This window comes from Amphiura filiformis, chromosome 19 (assembly GCF_039555335.1).
Source record: "Amphiura filiformis chromosome 19, Afil_fr2py, whole genome shotgun sequence".
NCBI lineage: Eukaryota > Metazoa > Echinodermata > Ophiuroidea > Amphilepidida > Amphiuridae > Amphiura > Amphiura filiformis.
The window spans coordinates 53,270,101-53,288,910 of NC_092646.1; the positions used below are offsets into that span (position 1 = coordinate 53,270,101).

The following is an 18,810-nucleotide window of genomic DNA, read 5'->3' on the forward strand; positions in this document are numbered from 1 at the left end:
ACTAATGTTTAATTGAAACATTTCGAAACCACAAACCAAAACTGGGTGCTATGATGTACAAGATTGGGCTACGAGCCTACGAGTATGCATTTTACGTATACCAAGTTAGCAATAGGTAATTGTTTCATTTTGCATATGCATGACTTTATTATACTCAAAATCGGATTTTATTATACATGTTATAAGGAAGTTGTTTACGTGCATTAGGCTCCTTCACAGCCGGAAAATATGCGAGTGAGCCACAAACAGACTGGGTTGCCAGGGACTACATGACAAAATACCTGTTTCTGACTATAACTATTAGCAAGGTCCTACCAGCTATACTGATAATGGTTAATTGGAAATCTGAAAATAAAACTTATTTTGTAAACAGATGATACTCTGTGATTATTTATGGATGGAAACTTAGGAAATTGCTGTTAATGGAATAATTGATATATTAAACATACATTTTGTTTTGTCAACAATAAAAATCCATTCACAAATAAGGTTTTTAGGAACCATTTGACATTAAATATTTTGAACAATTGCTCTATGAAAAATGATATAAATGCACCCCTGCTGATCCAGGCTACTGATAAGCTGTCAACAAGTGACCACTAATTCAACAATTACTAGTATAATGAGCAATTATCTGACCAGACAGGAACCAAGCTGGGTATAAGGTGCCCAGACACTTGCACTGTTAACTAGGGTTAGTTTATTCTGTCGGTCGAACATCCGGGCTATCTCTAGTCTCGGGCCCAAACTGCATGTGGCGCACGGTTTGTTGTGAACAACAGAAACCGGCTGTGAAGGAGGCTACATAGCGATGTTGCTGGAGTGGCATTCAATTTTGGGAAAAAACGACACTCGACCATGGAATTTAATTTTAAGTTTGTCAGTATATAAACGGTAAATCAAGTAAGTTTCTTTCACTCTTAGACTTAGACTTAGGAACGGTTGTTTGATTCCACTGACTATTTGCGATCGAAATTTACATAACACCAATGACAGAAATCATCAACAAAAATCGAATCAGGGACTTGTTTTCACTCGAACATCATCAACCGGAAGTGACGTGACACGGACCGACAGAATACCATCACTAATTGATGTTGGGAGTGACACTAGTGGGGGGGGGGGTTAAATACCAGTAATTGGGGTAGATAGCTGCTTTGGTTTTATACATTTTGGTAGAGCAACTGGGCAGTTAGTACCCAGCAAACACAAAACGTTTAGAAAACGTTTTCTCTAGGTTCTAGTTTGGTCTTTTACGTCTTCGTCTTCCAAAACGTTTTAAAAACGGTTTAAAAACGTTTTGACTTGGTTAAAATATTGTTCGTTTTACCATGACGTTCAGAAAACGTTTTTAAAACGTTACAAAATATTTCGTTTTTTTACGTTATTTTGCCACGTTTATAATACGTTATTTCCAGAACGTTTTCCGAACGTTTTGTACAACGTCAATTAAATGTCTTTCTAAAGCGTTTAATTATTATTTCATATTATCAAAATGTTTTAACACGTAGCCTACTCTGGTTTAAGGCACTGTATGGTCGTAAATCCTGGGGGACAGCGGGGACACGTCCGCATACACTTTGGGATATCAAATGTCACCCCCACCCCGTTTTCGGCAAACACTTCCCTGGTCTAGTTTAGAATTGAAATTTTCTCGCGCTCCGCGTACTTCATCGAATTCAAATTCACCTTCATATTCACATCCAATTCACCGTGATTGGGGGCTAAAATAGTATAACAAGATTTGTGTGAATAATACGCGCATCTCCCCGTAAACTTGACCGGTAAAAAGCAATTTGTCTATGTCATACCCCTGATATCTGGTACGTCAGCAATTAACAGAAAGGAAAAAGAGGAGCTATCATGTCAGATGACTGAGGAAAAGGACGGAATCGAAGGATTGAAGAAAGTAAAAAAAGACAAGATACACATGACAACGCCGACTAAATATTAAATCAACAGGGATTAAATAATTCCTTGAATTCTTATGACAACCCTCCCCCCGACATCTCAAAGAAGAAAAAAGTGAAAGAAAAATTCCTTGTTGTTTATAGATAGCATTAAACGCCTTGATTTGGTATAAAATAGTGTAAAATTGCATATTTTTGCGCGCTTCGTGGGAAATGAACCCAAATGTGTATCAACTTTCACTTCAAAATATGAAACTTAATGTTCGCCTGCTGTGCGCGCATATAAATCCCAGCAATTGTGAAGTCAATGATGTCTGTATATTGTTGATGAATACAAGTTTAACTGTTTAATTCTTTATTATATGTGCATCAATCAGGAAACATGTACCTAATTTGGCAAGTGTTTCACGCAGTCCTTTTTATTATAACAATCTCTTCATCACAGCACGGTTCAATTATATGCATTCGACAACATCACTTCTCGGACGTTGATCTCAATTTGTAGAGATAAGCTTTTGCAACCAACATTTTAAAGTCAGCCTAAGCCTAGCATAAGCTGCTGGTTAGTGAGGAACTGTGTCTTAGAGATTGTGATGTATGACCCGGGTGTTTGACTTGCTTGACATCTTTAAGTGTGACCTATATAAAAGTTTTATGGTTTTGTGAATCGTCTGGCAACCCAAAATTCAAACCTGGAATGTGAAAAATTATACGTTTCACACGATCGTTTATGCTGGCATGCTGTTCTAAGGAATATACATCAAGTTGCTCATCAAAAGGAACTATTTGCATCTGTTTCTTTCAGTTCTACCAAACAAAGGTAAGATTGTATTTTATTATTACTATATTTGCATTAAACATGTTAAAGCGTGTATGTTTTTAGTCAATTTAATCAGTGAAGTTTTAAGTACAATGAGTAACATATGGCATCCACAATATAATGACGGTTGATGTAATTTGAATTCGAGGAAAGTCTTTAAAAGCTGAGGACTTAAGATGTTTTTAATAGGATATTGTTTTTCTAATTATTTACCATTCTTGACTTAAAAGTATGTTGTAAGGTTTGATGATATTCATGGTTTAATTCCGTATTGGTACTACTAAATAAAATACTTGTATGTTCGTGATGCATTCGTATAGCTGGCCTATTCGTCGTGATTGAAAGCTTTATAAAATTGCAATCTCAAAATTGAAAAAGATCGGCGATGTTGTCAGAATCGAAAGGCCGTGCCTACAATTAATTATTTGGTTGAAATTCAAGGTGGTTTATTGACTTGAGTTTTGTCTTGTTTGTCAAATTGTTATACCTATTTCATAAGTCTATCTGACATAATGTGTTAGATGAGTATTAGATTAGCATGACACTCATGACACTCGATCATCAGATCGTCGGACAACTTAGTACCTGATTTAATTACAAGTAGGCTATATTATTATTCTCATCTATATCATGTATATTTACACAGGCAAATTCCTGAAAGTAGTAAGAGAAGTCATCAAGTATAAAAACAGAACACGTGAGAAGTAACATTAATAATTACAAGTGCAAAAAAGAGTGGCCGTGGTTACCCAATATGTAAGCAATATGTGATTAATAGGGAGTATTTAGCGCCCAAAACCTCATAATTTGAATAATTACTTTAAAGTCAGGCAGAAGGGTTTACTGGAAATCCATTGAAATGATTATCATGTTGCCGGTTATTGCACCCAGAGGTGTATTTTGTGCACCCAGAACTTCACCTGTACCACCTCAGTCTTGACCTATGTTCTGGGTTAGTCACAAACTCCAAGTCCATGGTTAAAAACAAAAGATGGTATGACCTATAAATCATATATTACCCAGAGAAGTTCAAGTACGCTAATTTTTGCCCTAAACAATGGAATGTTGCAGATGTTGGAATATTTATGAAATGATTGCAAATGAATAATGATGTATATTGATTGCTTGGAAGTGGAACACATTTGTTTTTATTTTTAGTGTAATTAATTAGGTTTGTGTTGCCTGAAAGCACTGAATTAAAAAAAATCAAAGAGATCGATGACCAGTACGATTCTTTAGCCCTAGGTATGCATGCATAAGAGTTCAAAATGATTAAAAACAACAAGTAGAATTTTTAGCTGTAAATTAAGACCAAAATCAAGTTCATGTAGCCCCTGTAGTCATTAATTTATTCAAGTTACACATGCGAAACGCCCAGTTCCCATAGACTTTGTGCGCTCCTCTTCCCCATCCTTCCCTCACAACTTTCGATCAACCACACATCTCCAGTAGTTGAAAAGCTACATTGTTCATATTTACAGGGTTGCTAATGTTAGTGGTGTTTTAGCTTTCAAATGACACCAAAACAAACTATGACATTTTATCAATTAAACAGATCACAATTTAAAATACATAACCCACCACCCTGTTTGGGTGGCGACTGGGAAAACGCATATCCATTAGTATTAGATTACCATCTCTTGTAATCTTAGTTGTTCTCCTTCGTATAAAGTTTTAAAAGCAAGACAATTACTTATTTTGTACATGTAACATGTCATAAAATCATATAGGCCTTAAGGTCTGGCAACTGCTGGTTCAGAAGTTTAAGATATTGTCCTTCGTTCTGTTGAAACATTTTTCGATGTGCTAAGAACATTGTCGAAAAATATCCATATTCCATATTTTGCAACATTGAAGTTTATCATTTGTTTAAAGAGTGATATAGTTACGCAATCTGCTGTTTAGTTAGTTATCAATTAGAACTTTGTAAAGAAACATGACAAGATAGCTTTTTATTGTACCTGATTGAAATACAAAAAAACTATGTCAATATTTTGGTGCACTCTTAAGGGATCTAAAATGAGCGTTTATTGCGTTTCGACAGTATTTTTAGAGGACATGAGAGCACCTCAGACCTATCGAATTGCATTCTGAATACGAAGCATGTCTTTCTGATATCAAATATTTTTCATTTTTTGAAAATCACAATATAATACAAATTTTATGACAAATTATAAAAAATTGATATAAATTCAAATGTTTGATATGGCCATGCGTTTTGAGGTGGGGGATTTTTGCCGGACATTGCATATTTTTGGGAAATCGCACCATTTTTCGTTTATAATTAATTATTTCAGTACATGTACATGCTACTATAGGCAAAGTATACATATTCTGAAAGGAAATTTCATGAGGAATCCAAAAATGCAGTTATTTCTGATGTAGGGGTAGTACTAAGAAATATATATGAAGTTAAAAAGGGAAAATTAAAAAAAAAAATAACCAAAGATCAAGTGGTCCTATTTTCAACATGCCTTACCCTACATCAAAACAGACTTCATTTTTGCATTCCTCACATCAAATGCTTTCAGAAAACATATAGTTTTACTATGCTACCTGTTACGGTGTTCAGATTGCGCAAGGGTTAAAACGTGCCATTCAAAAACAGAGCAGAATTTGATGAAATTAATAAAACATGTTCTATTTAGAAAAATTAACTTTTCTAAGTACAAGAATGCCATGTACATAAATACAACAAGTTATTCACCTGCTATATTTTGAAATATTTTCTTGTCCATAATATGAAGTTTGAAGTTACATACATGTATGTACTAAGTTGCATGTGGCCACGTGATATCACAGTCATCAACAGGATTCAAAATAATAAGTTTGGTTGCTTTGTAGTTAATTGCAGATCTATGTTTGCAACTCATCAATCCCAACATACAAAACAGTTTCTTTTGGAATGACTGCCTCCTGGGAAGTGTCTTGTACAAAATTACTTAATGATAGAAAGGTACAGGTACCGGTACAAAGAATCGCAAAAACTTAGATGAAGTCAGTGCTAATTAATACATAATCAAATGATGAACAAAGTTGACTTTAAATACATGTAGTCCTTTGAAATTGTGTGAATACCAAGGGAGTTAGGGGTTGAGCCCCACAATTAGTTGGTTAGCTAACTCAACCCCCCAGAAGAAAATTTCATGCTCCCCTCCCAAAAAAAACCCACCAACTCCCTCCCCAAAGAAAATCCCCCCCCCCCATAGTGTAAAATTGAAAATTGTCCTAGCTGGTAAACACAAATTTTCACCTTAATTTTGGGCTTAAATGTAGAGTACAAAAGTGTACATCTCTTTGCACAATTATCACAGTAACACATGGTCAAAATGATTGCCACCAGGATTTTTTTGTCTTTGCCCCTCGAAAAACGTACTAATGCGTCACTGAACATGTAAAATACCTGGCCCCCCCCCCCCCATTTTTTTTTTACCAAGACCATGAACATGTGTAGAGGTTATGTTTGTATCTTAAATATTTAAATTTGACAATGTATATATCAAATCAGAAATGCAATCCTGATAAGTTTTCGCAAAATTCACCGGAAAAGACCATATCCTGAGCAGGCATTTCTCAGGCAGGCATATCGTAAGCCGACTCCACCCTGGCTAATTAATGTAATTAAAACCCTAAAACTCAGATGATTACACATTCAGAATACCTAATAGTATTCAGGCTTGTCATAATTAGGCCATTTTACTCATTTTGGCCAAATAAACAAATCAGAAACAACATGTAAATAAGCTGGAGCAAACTTTAACACAAAAGTGCATATTATGGGCCAGCATATTATGGGCCGACTCCACCCTGGCATTTTTTTCGTTAAGCTGCTATAACTTTTGAAGTATATGTACTATATTAAAAGTTAAGGTACCAATTTGAAGCACTCACTAAGAGCTTTAATTTGGTATATAATTTACCTATGTAGGTATCTACAGTAATTAAATAATTCAACATTTATGCAAAAAATTCTGCGCAAATGTCCGGGCTCCAGCCTATGAGACCCCCAACTCATAACGCATGGCCATATATAACAATCCTCGAAGTAAATTATATAAATCTAATGACATATTCTTAAAGTGTATGTAGCAGGGAGGAAAAGCCGACGGTCAATTGAAAATTTTGACCTTTCATATTGAAGATATGGATTTTTTTCCCAAAAGACTTTGTTTTGGGAAAAAATCCATATCTTCAATACGAAAGGTCAAAATTTTCAATTGATCGTCGGCTTTTCATCCCACCTACATACACTTTAAGTATAAATCATCAGATTTGTAAAGTTTACTTCAAGTACTGTTAAATATCAAAAATATCAATTTTTAATGATTTGCCATAAAATATGTATTACATTGCGAATTTCAAAAATCAAAATTATTTGATATCAGAAGGACATTCTTCGTATTCAGAATGCAATTCGATATGTCTGATGTGCTCTAATGTCCCACAATAAATACTGTCCAAACGTTCATACCCCAGCCCTTAACTATAAGTTTGCTTTTGCAAAACATGCACATGAGGGCCGCATGTGGTTTTATATTAAAACTCCACTCAGCCAAAAATATTTCTATATACATGTATTTTAATATAGGAATATCGAATAGACACGAGAGGTTCTTTAAATATTTTAATATTTCTCAGGAACTGTCATTTTATACCAAACAATCATAACCTGTGCAAAATGTTCCCTTGCCTCCACCCTATACTAGCTTTAAAAACAAAATTATGAATTAAGATGCAATTTTCGTGTGTTCAAAAGTACACAATATGAAATTGTGGTTGATTTACACAATTGAAGTACTAATAATCATGATCATTTATAAATAGGCCATAATTCAAAATAGGCCTATGTTTGACATTTTGCACTTGCGATGAAAATCACAATAACTTTATTCAGTTGTGGGTCAAAGTATCACAAGATACTGAACCATCAACAACGGCAACATCATAAACGATATTGACTTCCAAATTCCATGCGATAATGCATTAAAAATATTTAGCTTTGATTCATATGTCTTTATTCCAGATACGACACCTTAGTCTTGTTGGAGGACATGATCTCAACGAAACCATCAGGAGGATGATGAGGAAGCTGGGAACGAACAATTTGTGGTCCTCCTACAGTGTATAGGGAGAAAAGGCAAGCTGAGCATTAAAGATAGCCCTTTCAAGTTTCTACAAAGTTATCGTCAGTAAGTTTCATAGGCCCAAGATACAATCTATGATTAACATAATATGTCAAATCACGCAGGCCTTTCCTTTTGGGTGAGAAAACAGATCCATAAGCTTCCATAGAGCTAAGATCGGCTATAAGCCTAAACAGAATGCATATAATTTGTCATGCTGTCTGAACCAATCATAGTGGGTGTAATATACTCATATTCTGTGACTATAAAATTAAAATATGGATATTTAAATCTGACCCCCAAATCGGACATACGTTTCCAACTTGGTTTTTGTTGTTGTTGTTATTTTAGATTATATGTGTATACTTTATTCATAAACTTATCAAATAAAAAATTCCCCTAAGACCACAGACCGCACGTATGGTAACACGTCGACATGTAGGCTTTTGGAAAATCCTAATATTGAGATACAGACCGTTTATTTTGATAAAGGAGTTTAATTTAATACTGAACTCATATCATTTCCACCTTTCTATAGAAGCTTGCATGAAGAATCATCCTCAAGCTAAGGAGGTTGAGATAGAGAAGGGACTTGGAGATTATCTGAAAAGAACACCAAATCTTCCAGGTGGAAAAAAGTATAAAGTAAGTTCAAATATCATTGCTGAAATGCCAAATTCATTTATTTAATTCATGTAGGCCTAAAACAATGTCTAGGGATTATAATATAAGCACTCATTCTAGACACCACCTTGTCCTCTATTTGTAAACACGTTTAAATGCTAAACATGTTTAGGAATTAATATGTCTTAATGTGTTTAGATATTAAACATATGATGTTTTGAAATTTGACATTGGTGTTTAGGTTTTAAACGTATTTACAAATTGAGGACAAAAAAAAAGTGTTCAATCTCTAGACACTGTTTTTGCAGTGTATTACTATGTTTCTGTATCTGAATATCAAAAGTGCATAAATATTGTTCGTTGAATGTAAAATGAAAAAATATCGCATATCGCACAGCTCATTTTCTTTTAAAAATAATGTTTAAAAAATAATAAAGCATAGCACAAAGCTATTTTACCAAATGTATCTGAGACATACCTTTTTGTCCTTACATTTCACACACCTACGTGATGTTTCTTTCTCTATGGAGCATTTTTGTTTATTTTCACTTCTCTTAGGTTCAGTAGGGGCACCATGCCCTCCTCCCCACACACACCCCCACGCGCGCATTATGATTTCGTTATGGTTTATACAGACCTTGAAAATTACTCAGAATTAATGATACTGATAATATAAATAAGTTGTCTGGATATCTAAGGGTGACCATAACCTGATAGTATTTTTTTATTCATAGAATTTCTTATGCCTATTTATATATATTTTGTCATGGCTGCTATTTTAGTGAGCTGATAGATTTAAGGGGAATCGGGTTTCAGTTCAATTAAAAAATGATGTTTCCCAAAATGATGATCATGCTTATAAATAGATTGTTTTCCATTTATTATCTATAGAAAGCTGGGAATGTGGATGCAGCGGTACCTGTAGGGGAATTGGAGGATGATGAGCGCGGCGAAAATGAACGTGGCTCCCAACAGGAAGAGGAAGAACAAGACTAGGGGACACATTGAAACTGAAGACCACAGGCACTGTACTGGTAAACATGCTAGTTTTACAACATTGTCGGACAAGGTGCTCACTGTCTATTGAAGTATATATATTCGATAAATATAAGGTTTAAGTTTAAAATAGACTTTTATTTTAAAACATTTCTCATAAGCATGTTAAGATGTTTTTGTTTCTGGCGAAGTGACGTCCTAATCGGATTAACTACCATAGCAATAGATGAATACAATTTTTGAATAGATCGCTCTGCACTACAGCAGGTTGCACTCATCACCTGTCTTCAATCATATAATAGATTGAATACAATACCGCTCTTTTCAAACAGGCTAATCTTACAGGTGCAAGTGATTAGCATTTCTTTGACATAATATATGGTTCAATGCATCGGTACCGCATGGACGTTGTAGGCAGACGGGGGATACAGTCAAAATTTTATTCATCTATTGCTATGGTAGTTAATCCGACTAACTACGTCACTTCACCAGTGTATAATCACCTAGTATTCGCTGAGTGCGTTTCCACAATCGCTGATTTATATTAAGCCTTTTTGAAGTATGGCGGGCACAAAAGAGAGTACTTTTATTTGGGTAATCTTTTGTATGCTGAAAGAAAGCATACACAAGATTACCCAAATAAAAGTACACCATCTCCATTTGTGCCCGTCATACTTCAAAAAGCCTTATTGTTGCAGCGTCGAGGTCCGTTCAAACTACGCCGCAATGCAGTGCGATGCGGTACCGATAAATCGATTACTTTTTGCCTCAACTCAACGCTACTCGTCGCATTTCCAAGTTAAAATGTATTGAACTTCATTTATTGAAGTATTCTGCAGTGCGGCACCGCACCGCACCGCAATTGCGGCGTAATATGAACGGCCCTTTGGTCAAAGTTGCATTAAAGGCCATGTATGGCTTGCGACTTGACGCTCGAGGGCATGCTATAATCTGAGCCCGAATTAAAAAGACTAATTGGCGTCTGACATCCTGCCAACCAGACCGAAAATGTACTCGGACTTTTAAATTCTGCCTCAGATTATAGCGACTTATCGATTATAGTAACTATACCGTGATTTTAATTTGCTGTAAAACGAGAGCATACTTCCGCGATGTTCACAATGCGCCTCCGATCCGAAGCGTAGGCCTACTATGTGTGCTTTACACGCCGTACGTGTTGTTATTTCTGTCGCCATACTCGCAAGTTGTGCCTTGTCAATCGCGCAAGTACGCTCTTGTCAACGGTTTACAGTTAATCGCTCTGCCCATCAGCAACGGAAGTGATGATATTATCTGTATGTTGTGTAAACAATGTAAATTAGTGGTTTTTACGTTGTATTTGGGGACACTAGTAAAGAGGTAATAATTCAATTTGAGGAGTTTTATTTTATCTTTGAGACTAGACTATGCGTATTCAAATTATTTGACGTGTTTAATGACATTAAGGGATCTGGAATGAGCGTTTTGAGCGTTTCGACAGTATTTTTTGTGGGACATGAGAGCACATCAGACATATCGAATTGCATTCTGAATACGAAGAATGTCTTTCTGATATCAAATAATTTTCTTTTTTTTAAATTAACGGTATAATACAAATTTTATGACAAATTATTAACATTTGATATTGTTCACATTTTTGATATTAACAGTCCTCGAAGTAAATGTTATAAATCTAATGATATATTCTTAAATGTGTATGTAGCTGGGAGGAAAACCCGACGATCAATTGAATATTTTGACCTTCCGTATTGAAGATATGGAATTTTTCCCCAAAAGACCTATTTTTTGGGTGTTTGGGAGAAAAAATCCATGATACGAAAGGTCAAAATTTTCTAAATTGATCGTCGGTTTTTTATCCTAAATAAATACACTTTAAGTATAAAACATCAAATTTATAAAGTTTTCAAAAAATATAAATTTTAATCATTTGCCATAAAATGTGTATTACATTGCGAATTTAAAAAAATCAAAATTATTTGATATCAGAATGACATTCTTCGTATTCAGAATGCCATTCGATATGTCTGATGTGCTCTCATGTCCCACAATAAATTTTGTCCAAACGTTCATACCCCATCCCTTAAAGGAACAACCAAAAAGATCGAGGTTTTTGGGAGTGGGTTTCAAATCTCAATGACGTTTGTAAAAATATTTCTTTTAAGAAGATAATTTTCAACATTTGTGGATTTACGTTTCTGGCAGGGAGGAGATGATGGCCGAAAACGAAAGTAGTTTCGTTTATAGGACTAATTTGCTCGTTAATGCTTTGGGTACCGGTAGTTCCTAGCACTCTGTACTCTGATACCTGTATGATGATTTTCCACTGCGCTCGCTGCTCGCTCCGCTCGCTGTTCGAGAGGCGTCGCGGTTTGAGAACGGGGCTAGTTCTATAAGGGAAATGCAGACTTATCATCTTTATAGGCCTACATTTAATCAATTTAGGTAATGAGCCGTGAAAAGGCTCATGAACTGTACATTTGTCAATATTATGCCTAAAATAAATGCATAAATGTTCATGGTACTTTTATTTTACAGAATTCTGCCTTAAAACTTGGTCAATCAAAATGTATAACGTGTTGTTAATTCCGTCGCCATATATTCGTTGTGAGTTGCGACTTGTCAACATCGCGCAAATACGTTCTTGTCAAAGTGTCAAACCGGACCACGTTACTTTGCATAAATGCTAATTAAATTTGAGAGGGGCTAGACATTACGAACATAGTAGGCCTATGGCAAAATTCTACAAAATTAAAGTAAACCATGAACAATAATTATGACTTAATTTTAGCAAAGTGTTGGCAAAAGTTACGAGCACTTTCAAGTCTAGTCATCATCAACTCTCTAAGAAATAATTGTCCTCTCAGGAGAATCCGCCCTCTTAGATCTTGAACCTCTAAAAGGTTCTTTAGTTTGGGGTCATTTTCGATGGTCTTGGAACCATATTTGGTTCTTTAGAAAACCTCTAAGGGTTCTCCTGTGAGGACAACTTTATAATCTTTTTAGAATCTTTATTTCTTAGAGTGTTAACTGCGCTTTGTACGTGAGAGTAATCAATTAAGTTTGTCGAATTTAACTGAAGACCGAATTGAAAACATTAGTTTGCGTCTGACGTCAGGGCAAAGGCGCGGTGTGATTGGTTGCTGACCTGCGCAGAACGGCATTTTTGGTCTGGTTGACAGGACATTATACGCAAACTAGTCTTTTGAATATTATTCTGTCTTCAATTATAAATAGTAACTTATATTTGAGAGTTTTCATGTATATAAATCATGTTTTAAAACTTGTTATCCTATAAATGTACAATAATCGGGTTTCATGAGTAGTTCCATCCATGCATATGTATTAAACAATAATTATTATAAATCGAGTAATAGAGTGTATAAACAGTCATCAATGGTCATGACAATAGTTGACTCGATACATGGTAACACAAGTTCCACATGTTCCATGGGGTGATTTTGCATAGCATGTTTGTATAAAATTAATTTATGTTTCAGCAGTATTTTCAACGAAAATGAATGAAGAATAGTATTCATACACAGGAATAAAGTCTAATGAATCACACATCAAATCAACATTAATTGTCTGGTGTGATTTATTATGTGTCGTGTAAGTCGTAAGTATCACTAATTTGCCAAACTAACTTGTTTCATGAATTTTGTATTGGCCTAATTTAATAATATTTGATATTTGTTTTGGACTTTTATTAAATTACATTTTCGCTTTATTTTCATTGTCTTAAACTAATAAAACATAGCACGTTTTCTAAACGTCACTAAAACGTCAAGAAAACGTTCTAAAACGTAGTAGAAACGTAACATACGTTTTCTGGTGGTGAGTAATGCATCCTCCAATACGTTTTTTACGTTGCTATAACGTTTTCAGGACGTTTTGGACGTTTCTGTAACGTTCTTAGTACGTTAGTTGCGTGCTAGAACGTCCAATACGTTTTCTGTAGGTCCTGGATACGTCTTGGGTAACGGAAAGATAGGTCTTAAAAACGTCTTTTACGTTGCGAAAACGTTTTTAGAACGTCTTTTAATAACGTTTTTAAAACGTCAAAAACCCTCCACAAAATTACGTTTTAAAAACGTTTTATCAGAACGTCTAGAAAACGTCAACGGTACGTTCTCACAACGTTCAGAAAACGTTTTTTGGTTAGCTGGGTAGTAACAATTATAATCAACACATTCAGAAAATAAAGATTGAATTAAGCCAGGGAACCCCTGGGATTGAGTAGTCAGTCTTTTTGTTCACGCCAGTGAACATTAAAACCATTTGAACCCACATCTCATATGCACAGTTTATCCCTTACAATAGCTATTCAAGACACATGGTATGTAACATACCAAATCTATGGTAAAGAGGCTAGGAAATAATTATGAAACATGAATTTCATCCATGGTGTTGTCTTTTTAAAGACATTTCTAATTTTTTGTTACGTATGGGCTGTATACATTTTAATGCGTTTTAGAGGTTACACTGTCGGAAAAGCTCTTTTATCCGGATTTTTTCGCATATATGGACATGACTTGACCTCCGGTTAATATTTATCGAAGAAAGAAAACCATTCGAGTGGGTCTAATTTTTTGTTACGCCTATTGGGCTCTATACATTTTTTATGCGTTTTGGAGGTTACACTGTCGGAAAAGCTCTTTTATCTGGATTTTTTCGCATATATGGACATGACCTAACCTCCAGTTAATATTTATCGAAGAAAGAAAAAAATTCGAGCGGGTCTAATTTTTTGTTACGTATTGGGCTCTGTATATTTTGTATGCGTTTTTGAGGTAACACTGTCGGAAAAAACTCTTTTATCCGGATTTTTTCGCATATATGGAAACGACTTGACCTCCAGTTAATATTTATCGAAGAAAGAAAAAAAAATCGAGTGGGTCTAATTTTTTTTTGTTACGTATTGGGTTCTATACATTTTTTATGCGTTTTGGAGGTTACCCTGTCGGAAAAGCTCTTTTATCCGGATTTTTTCGCATATATGGACATGACCTGACATCCAGTTAATATTTATCGAAGAAAGAAAAAAAATCGAGTGTGTCTAATGTTTTGTTACGTATTGGGCTCTGTATATTTTTTATGCGTTTTTGAGGAAACACTGTCGGAAAAGCTCTTTTATCCGGATTTTTTCTCATATATGGACAGGACTTGACCTCCAGTTAATATTTATCGAAGAAAGAAAAAAATTCGAGTGGGTCTTATTTTTTGTTACGTTATGCGTTTTGGAGGTTACACTGTCGGAAAAGTTCTTTTATCCGGATTTTTTTCATATATGGACATGACTTGACCTCCGGTTAATATTTATCGAAGAAAGAACAAAAAATCGAATGGTTCTAATTTTTTGTTACGTATTGGGTTATATACATTTTTATGCGTTTTGGAGGTTACACTGTCGGAAAAGCTCTTTTATCCGGATTTTTTCGCATATATGGACATGACTTGACCTGCAGTTAAAAATTATCGAAGAAAGAAAAAAAATTGAGTGGGTCTAATTGTTTGTAACGTATTGGCCTCTTTACATATTTTATGCGTTTTGGAGCTTACCCTGTCGGAAGAGCTCTTTTATCCGGATTTTTTAGCATATATGGACATGACCTGACCTCTGGTTAATATTTGTTTTTGTTATAGAATTACTTTATATTGACTCAGCAACTCGTTTTGAGTCATTTTGAGTCTTTCTAGAAAAAAGATTTTGACAGCGTTTTTAAATATTAACTGCAGGTCAGGTCCTGTCCATATATGAGAAAAAATTCGGATAAAAGAGCTTTTCCGACAGTGTAACCTCCAAAACGCATAAAAAATGTATAGAGCCCAATACGTAACAAAAAATTAGACCCACACGAATTTTTTTCTTTCTTCGATAAATATTAACCGGAGGTCAAGTCATGTCCATATATGAAAAAAAATCCGGATAAAAGAACTTTTCCGACAGTGTTACCTCAAAAACGCATAAAAAATATACAGAGCCCAATACGTAACAAAAAATTAGACCCACTCGATTTTTTTTTTTTCTTCGATAAATATTAACTGGAGGTCAGGTCATGTCCATATATGAGAAAAAATCCGGATAAAAGAGCTTTACCGACAGTGTAACCTCCAAAACGCATAAAAATATGTATAGAACCCAATACCAATACGTAACAAAAAATTAGACCCACTCGAATTTTTTTCTTTCTTCGATAAACCGAAGGTCAAGTCATGTCCATATATGAAAACAAATCCGGATAAAAGAACTTTTCCGACAGTGTAACCTCCAAAACGCATAACGTAACAAAAAAGTAGACAACCTCGAATTTTTTTTTCTTTCTTCGATAAATATTAACTGGAGGTCAAGTCCTGTCCATATATGAGAAAAAATCCGGATAAAAGAGTTTTTCCGACAGTGTTACCTCCAAAACGCATAAAAATATACAGAGCCCAATACGTAACAAAAAATTAGACCCACTCGATTTTTTTCTTTCTTCGATAAATATTAACTGGAGGTCAGGTCATGTCCATATATGAGAAAAAATCCGGATAAAAGAGCTTTTCCGACAGTGTAACCTCCAAAACGCATAAAAAATGTATAGAACCCAATACGTAACAAAAAATTAGACCCACTCGAATTGTTTTCTTTCTTCGATAAATATTAACCGAAGGTCAAGTCATGTCCATATATGAAAACAAATCCGGATAAAAGAACTTTTCCGACAGTGTAACCTCCAAAACGCATAACGTAACAAAAAATTAGACCAACTCGAATTTTTTAGGTCAAGTCATGTCCATATATGAGAAAAAATCCGGATAAAAGAGCTTTTCCGACAGTGTAACCTCCAAAACGCATAACGTAACAAAAAATTAGACCTACTCGAATTGTTTTCTTTCTTCGATAAATATCAACTGGAGGTCAAGTCATGTCCATATATGAGAAAAAATCCGGATAAAAGAGCTTTTCCGACAGTGTTACCTCAAAAACGCATAAAAATATACAGAGCCCAATACGTAACAAAAAATTAGACCCAGTCGAATTTTTTTTCTTTCTTCGATAAATATTAACTGGATGTCAGGTCATGTCCATATATGCGAAAAAATCCGGATAAAAGAGCTTTTCCGACAGTGTAACCTCCAAAACGCATAAAAATGTATAGAGCCCATTACGTAACAAAAAATTAGACTCACTCGATTTTTTTCTTTCTTCGATAAATATTAACTGGAGGTCAAGTCATGTCCATATATGAGAAAAATCCGGATAAAAGAGCTTTTCCGACAGTGTAACCTCCAAAACGCATAACGTAACAAAAAACTACAACCACTCCGTTTTTTTTTCTTTCTTCGATAAATATTAACCGGAGGTCAAGTCATGTCCATATATGAGAAAAAATCCGGATAAAAGAGCTTTTCCGACAGTGTAACCTCCAAAACGCATAACGTAACAAAAATTAGACCTACTCGAATTGTTTTCTTTCTTCGATAAATATCAACTGGAGGTCAAGTCATGTCCATATATGAGAAAAAATCCGGATAAAAGAGCTTTTCCGACAGTGTTACCTCAAAAACGCATAAAAATATACAGAGCCCAATACGTAACAAAAAATTAGACCCACTCGAATTTTTTTCTTTCTTCGATAAATATTAACCGGAGGTCAGGTCATGTCCATATATGAGAAAAAATCCGGATAAAAGAGCTTTTCCGACAGTGTTACCTCAAAAACGCATAAAAATATACAGAGCCCATTACGTAACAAAAAATTAGACCCACTCGATTTTTTTTTCTTTCTTCGATAAATATTAACTGGAGGTCAAGTCATGTCCATATATGAGAAAAAATCCGGATAAAAGAGCTTTTCCGACAGTTTAACCTCCAAAACGCATAACGTAACAAAAAATTAGACCCACTCGAATTTTTTTCTTTCTTCGATCAATATTAACCGGAGGTCAAGTCATGTCCATATATGAGAAAAAATCCGGATAAAAGAGCTTTTCCGACAGTGTAACCTCCAAAACGCAATACGTAACAAAAAATTAGACCCACTCGAATTTTTTTCTTTCTTCGATCAATATTAACTGGAGGTCAAGTCATGTCCGTATATATGAGAAGAAATCCGGATAAAAGAGCTTTTTCCGACAGTGTAATCTCCAAAACGCATAACGTAACAAAAAATTAGACCCACTCGAATTTTTTTCTTTCTTCGATAAATATTAACTGGAGGTCAGGTCAGGTCCATATATGCGAAAAAATCCGGATAAAAGAGCTTTTCCGACAGTGTTACCTCAAAAACGCATAAAAAATATACAGAGCCCAATACGTAACAAAAAATTAGACCCACTCGAATTTTTTCTTTCTTCGATAAATAATAACTGGTGGTCAGGTCATGTCCATATATGCGAAAAAAATCTGGATAAGAGTTTTTCCGACAGTGTAACCTCCAAAACGCATTAAAATGTAAAGAGCCCAATACGTAACAAAAAATTAGACCCACTCGAATTGTTTTCTTTCTTCGATAAATATTAACTGAAGGTCAGGTCATGTCCATATATGCGAAAAAAATCCGGATAAAAGAGCTTTTCCGACAGTGTAACCTCCAAAACGCATAAAAAATGTATAGAGCCCATTACGTAACAAAAAATTAGACTCACTCGATTTTTTTTTTCTTTCTTCGATAAATATTAACTGGAGGTCAAGTCATGTCCATATATGAGAAAAAATCCGGATAAAAGAGCTTTTCCGACAGTGTAACCTCCAAAACGCATAACGTAACAAAAAATTAGACCCACTCGAATTTTTTTCCTTCTTCGATAAATATTAACTGGAGGTCAAGTCATGTCCATATATGAGAAAAAATCCGGATAAAAGAGCTTTTCCGACAGTGTAACCTCCAAAACGCATAACGTAACAAAAAATTAGACCTACTCGAATTGTTTTCTTTCTTCGATAAATATCAACTGGAGGTCAAGTCATGTCCATATATGAGAAAAAAATCCGGATAAAGAGCTTTTCCGACAGTGTTACCTCAAAACGCATAAAAATATACAGAGCCCAATACGTAACAAAAAATTAGACCCACTCGAATTTTTTTCTTTCTTCGATAAATATTAACTGGAGGTCAGGTCATGTCCATATATGCGAAAAAATCCGGATAAAAGAGCTTTTCCGACAGTGTAACCTCCAAAACGCATAACGTAACAAAAAATTAGACCTACTCGAATTGGTTTCTTTCTTCGATAAATATCAACTGTAGGTCAAGTCATGTCCATATATGAGAAAAAATCCGGATAAAAGAGCTTTTCCGACAGTGTTACCTCAAAAACGCATAAAAATATACAGAGCCCATATTACGTAACA

General features: G+C 34.9%; 1 long non-coding RNA gene across 1 annotated transcript; it reads left to right on the forward strand.

Annotated features, from left to right (window-relative positions):
- Positions 1–2,078: 2,078 nt before the first annotated feature.
- On the forward strand, positions 2,079–9,600 carry LOC140141478 (uncharacterized). The gene is made up of 4 exons (XR_011857417.1): positions 2,079–2,730; positions 7,754–7,919; positions 8,392–8,498; positions 9,369–9,600. It is a non-coding gene; the product is annotated as an uncharacterized lncRNA (long non-coding RNA).
- Positions 9,601–18,810: the final 9,210 nt, after the last annotated feature.